This window comes from Cinclus cinclus, chromosome 32, assembly GCF_963662255.1.
Source record: "Cinclus cinclus chromosome 32, bCinCin1.1, whole genome shotgun sequence".
Classification (NCBI taxonomy): domain Eukaryota; kingdom Metazoa; phylum Chordata; class Aves; order Passeriformes; family Cinclidae; genus Cinclus; species Cinclus cinclus.
In genome coordinates, this window is record NC_085077.1 from 1,544,754 (window position 1) to 1,550,631 (window position 5,878).

At 54.2% G+C, this 5,878-nt stretch overlaps 1 long non-coding RNA gene across 1 annotated transcript; it reads left to right on the forward strand.

The window, feature by feature from the left end:
* The first annotated feature begins 2,238 nt into the window (after positions 1 to 2,238).
* Positions 2,239 to 5,152, forward strand: LOC134055518 (uncharacterized). The gene is made up of 3 exons (XR_009934088.1): positions 2,239 to 2,312; positions 3,141 to 3,290; positions 4,665 to 5,152. It is a non-coding gene; the product is annotated as an uncharacterized LOC134055518 (long non-coding RNA).
* Positions 5,153 to 5,878: the final 726 nt, after the last annotated feature.

Here is a 5,878-nt window from a genome sequence, read left to right on the forward strand (position 1 = left end):
CCCCAGTCCCCCCAGTATCCCCAGTATCCCCAGTCCCCCCAGTCCCCCCAGTATTCCCAGTATCCCCAGTATCCCCAGTCCCCCCAGTCCCCCCAGTATCCCCAGTATCCCCAGTCCCCCCAGTACCCCCAGTATCCCCAGTATCCCCAGTATTCCCAGTATCCCCAGTCCCCCCAGTACCCCCAGTATCCCCAGTATCCCCAGTCCCCCCAGTATTCCCAGTATTCCCAGTTCCCCAGTATCCCCAGTCCCCCCAGTATCCCCAGTATCCCCAGTCCCCCCAGTATCCCCAGTCCCCCCAGTATCCCCAGTATCCCCAGTATTCCCAGTATTCCCAGTATCCCCTGTCCCCAGGCCAACGCTGCCATCCTCGTTGTCACCCTCTGGAAGTTGGTGCAGAAATTCCAGGAGATCAACCCGGACATGGGACACCTGCGCAGGGTCAGGTGGGGACACTGGGGATACTGGGGGGACTGGGGATACTGGGGGGACTGGGGATACTGGGGATACTGGGGGGACTGGGGACACTGGGGGGACTGGGGATACTGGGGATACTGGGGGGACTGGGGATACTGGGGGGACTGGGGACACTGGGGGGACTGGGGATACTGGGGATACTGGGGGGACTGGGGATACTGGGGGGACTGGGGACACTGGGGGGACTGGGGACACTGGGGATACTGGGGGGACTGGGGACACTGGGGATACTGGGGATACTGGGGACACTGGGGATACTGGGGATACTGGGGGGACTGGGGACACTGGGGACACTGGGGATACTGGGGATACTGGGGGGACTGGGGACACTGGGGGGACTGGGGATACTGGGGATACTGGGGGGACTGGGGACACTGGGGGGACTGGGGATACTGGGGATACTGGGGGGACTGGGGATACTGGGGGGACTGGGGACACTGGGGGGACTGGGGACACTGGGGATACTGGGGGGACTGGGGACACTGGGGATACTGGGGATACTGGGGACACTGGGGATACTGGGGACACTGGGGATACTGGGGATACTGGGGGGACTGGGGACACTGGGGACACTGGGGATACTGGGGATACTGGGGGGACTGGGGGGACTGGGGACACTGGGGACACTGGGGATACTGGGGATACTGGGGACATCACTGGGGACACTGGGGGTACTGGGGGGACACTCAGGTGACATTAATGACACACAGGTGTGACACACGTGTGCCCCAGGTGACATTAATGACACTCAGGTGTGACCCAGGTGTGACACAGGTGACATTAATGACACTCAGGTGTGACCCAGGTGTGCCCTAGGTGACATTAATGGCACACAGGTGTGCCCAGGTGTGACTCAGGTGACATTAATGACACACAGGTGTGACACAGGTGACATTAATGGCACACAGGTGTGACCCAGGTGTGCCCCAGGTGACATTAATGACACACAGGTGTGCCCCAGGTGTCATTAATGGCACACAGGTGTGACCCAGGTGTCCCCCAGGTGACATTAATGACACACAGGTGTGCCCCAGGTGACATTAATGACACTCAGGTGTGACCCAGGTGTGCCCTAGGTGACATTAATGACACACAGGTGTGACCCAGGTGTGCCCTAGGTGACATTAATGACATACAGGTGTGCCCAGGTGTGACTCAGGTGACATTAATGACACACAGGTGTGACCCAGGTGTGACTCAGGTGACATTAATGACACACAGGTGTGCCCCAGGTGACATTAATGACACTCAGGTGCGACCCAGGTGTGCCCTAGGTGACATTAATGACACACAGGTGTGACCCAGGTGTGACTCAGGTGACATTAATGACACACAGGTGTGCCCCAGGTGACATTAATGACATACAGGTGTGCCCAGGTGTGACTCAGGTGACATTAATGACACACAGGTGTGACCCAGGTGTGACTCAGGTGACATTAATGACACACAGGTGTGCCCCAGGTGACATTAATGACATACAGGTGTGCCCAGGTGTGACTCAGGTGACATTAATGACACACAGGTGTGACCCAGGTGTGACTCAGGTGACATTAATGACACACAGGTGTGCCCCAGGTGACATTAATGACACTCAGGTGTGACCCAGGTGTCCCCTCGCTGTCCCCAGGGTGCTCCTGGTGACGTCCCTGGGCCAGCTCTCCCTGCTGGGCTCCACCTGGGCCCTGGGGGTGGGGGCGGGGCTGGGCTGGGCGGGGGGGGAGGGGCCGCCCCTCCCCCCGGGGAGCGCCCCCCCGCCCCTCCCCCTCCTCTTCTGCGTCATCAACGCCGCCCAGGGGCTGCTGATCTTCCTGTGCCACTGCCTGGGACACCCCAAGGTACCCGAAAAACCCCAAATCCACCCCGAAAACGGAACCGGGACCCCCAAAAACCCCAAAACCCCAAAAAAACCCAAAAAAATAAACCCCAAAACAATAAACCCCAAAAACCCCAAATCCACCCCAAAAACGGAACCAGGACCCCCAAAAACCCCAAAACCCCAAAAAAACCCAAAAAAATAAACCCCAAAACAATAAACCCCAAAAACCCCAAATCCACCCCAAAAACGGAACCGGGACCCCAAAAACCCCAAAACCACAAAAAAAAACCCCAAAAATTTCCCCAAAATGCCCAAAATTTTCCCCAAATTCTCTCCAGAAATTCACCCTGGACCCCAAAAATCCCCAAAATCCCCAAAACTGCCCCGTTCCAAACTGGGAGGGTCCCAGTTCATACTGGGAGGGTCCTGTTGCAAACTGGGAATGTCCCAGTTCAAAATGGGAGGGTTCCGTTCCAAACTGGGAGGATCCCAGTTCAAACTGGGAGGGTACCAGTCCATACTGGGAGGATCCCAGTTCATACTGGGAGTTCCCAGTTCAAACAGGGAGGGTCCCATCCCAAACTGGGAGGGTTCCATTCCAAACTGGGAGGATCCCAGTTCAAACTGGGAGGGTACCAGTCCATACTGGGAGGATCCCAGTTCATACTGGGAGGGTCCCATTTCAAACTGGGAGGGTCCCGTTCCAAACTGGGAATGTCCCAGTCCATACTGAGGGTGGCCAGTTCAAACCGGGAGGATCCCAGTTCAAACTGGTGGTTCCCAGCTCATAGTGGGGCATTCCCAGTTCACACCAGTTCAAACCAGTTCACACCAGTTGCCGTTCCAGGTGCGGGCCTGGTACCGGTCCCTGCTGTGCCCGCGCTCCCGCCCCTACTCGGAGTTCACCAGTCACACCAGTAACACCAGTAACACCAGTAACACCAGTGCCAGCAGCGTCCGGGGCTCCCAGTCACACCAGTGACACCAGTAACAGCAGGTGAGATATCCCAGTAACACCAGTGACACCAGTAACAGCAGGTGAGATATCCCAGTAACACCAGTAACACCAGGTGAGATATCCCAGTAACACCAGTAACAGCAGGTGAGATATCCCAGTAACACCAGTAACGGCAGGTGAGATATCCCAGTCACGCCAGTAACAGCAGGTGAGATATCCCAGTCACACCAGTAACACCAGGTGAGATATCCCAGTAACACCAGTAACACCAGTAACAGCAGGTGAGATATCCCAGTCACACCAGTAACGGCAGGTGAGATATCCCAGTAACACCAGTTCAAACCAGTAACACCAGGTGAGATATCCCAGTCACACCAGTAACGGCAGGTGAGATATCCCAGTCACACCAGTAACACCAGTAACAGCAGGTGAGATATCCCAGTAACACCAGTAACGGCAGGTGAGATATCCCAGTAACACCAGTAACAGCAGGTGAGATATCCCAGTAACACCAGTAACGGCAGGTGAGATATCCCAGTAACACCAGTAACACCAGTAACAGCAGGTGAGATATCCCAGTCACACCAGTAACGGCAGGTGAGATATCCCAGTCACACCAGTAACACCAGTAACAGCAGGTGAGATATCCCAGTAACACCAGTAACGGCAGGTGAGATATCCCAGTAACACCAGTAACAGCAGGTGAGATATCCCAGTAACACCAGTAACGGCAGGTGAGATATCCCAGTAACACCAGTAACACCAGTAACAGCAGGTGAGATATCCCAGTCACACCAGTAACGGCAGGTGAGATATCCCAGTCACACCAGTAACACCAGTAACAGCAGGTGAGATATCCCAGTAACACCAGTAACACCAGTAACAGCAGGTGAGATATCCCAGTCACACCAGTAACGGCAGGTGAGATATCCCAGTCACACCAGTAACACCAGTAACAGCAGGTGAGATATCCCAGTGACACCAGTAACAGCAGGTGAGATATCCCAGTAACACCAGTAACAGCAGGTGAGATATCCCAGTAACACCAGTAACAGCAGGTGAGATATCCCAGTAACACCAGTAACGGCAGGTGAGATATCCCAGTAACACCAGTAACGGCAGGTGAGATATCCCAGTAACACCAGTTCAAACCAGTAACACCAGGTGAGATATCCCAGTAACACCAGTGACAGCAGGTGAGATATCCCAGTAACACCAGTAACAGCAGGTGAGATATCCCAGTCACACCAGTAACACCAGTAACACCAGGTGAGATATCCCAGTCACACCAGTACCTGGTCCCAGTATCCCCAGTCACCCCTCCCAGTATCCCCAGTGACCCCTCCCAGTGCTCCCAGTCACCCCTCCCAGTGCTCCCAGTATCACCAGTATCTCTCTCCCTTCCCCCCGCAGGTGCCGAAAATTGCAGGAAAAATCAAAAAATTCCAGGAAAACCGAGGGAATTCTGGGAAATTCGGAATTTTGGGGAATTTGGGATTTTGGGAAATTTGGAATTCTGGGAAATTCGGAATTTTTGGAAATTTGGGGGTTTTTTTTTTTTTGTTTTGTTTTTGGTTTTTTTTTTTTGCCGCCTCCTCTCCCACATCTGGGTGAAAAAAAAAGTTCAGTTTTGGGGTGAAATTCCAGGATTTTGGGTGAAATTCCGGGATTTTGGGTGAAATTCTGGGATTTGGGGTGAAATTCCGGGATTTTGGGTGAAATTCCGGGATTTTGGGGTGAAATTCCAGGATTTTGGGTGAAATTCCAGGATTTTGGGGTGAAATTCCAGGATTTTGGGTTGAAATTCCGGGATTTTGGGTGAAATTCCGGGATTTTGGGGTGAAATTCCGGGATTTTGGGGTTCCAGGACGTTTTTGGGGTAAAATTCACTTTTTTTTTTTTTTTGGGGGGTGGGGGAGGGGGGAGTTGGAATCCCGAGATTTTGGGGCGAATTTCAGAGAATTTCGAGAATTTTTTTTTTTTTTTTTCTATTTATTTCCAAAAATAAACTTTGAGCCGCGCCCCTCCCCCAAAACCACGGGGGGTGGGAGGGGGGGGGGGAGGGGGTCTCGTGCAAGGGACCCCCCCCCCCAAAAAAAAAAAAAAAAAAAACCCCAAGGACCCCCCAAAAACTCCCCCGGGACCCCCCCCCAAAAACATCCCAGGGACCCCAAGGGTTTGGTTTTTTTGGGGGGTGGGGGTCTCCCAATTTATTTTTGGTGAGGGGGGGTCTCAAGCGATCCCAAATTTTTGGGGAGGGGTCCCAGACTCTCCTCAAATTTGAGGGGGGGGGGGGGGGTCGCACCCTCCCCCCGCGCCCCCCAAAAAAATGATCCTTGGGAATCTCAAACCGCCCCAAATTTTTGGGGAGGGGGTGGGTCCCAGGTAGCTCCAAAATTTTGGGGAGGGGTCGCAGCCGGTCCGGAATTTGGGGAGGGGTCTCAGCTGAGCCTCTCCTCAAAGTGGGAGGGGGGGTCCAAACCCCTCTAGACCCCCTCCCCAAAATCCCTCCCACCATCCAAACGAGCCCCAAATTTTGAGGAGGGGGCTCCCAAACCACCCCAAATTTTGAGGTGGGGGTTCCCAAATGACCCCAAATTTTGAGGTGGGGGTTCCCAAATGACCCC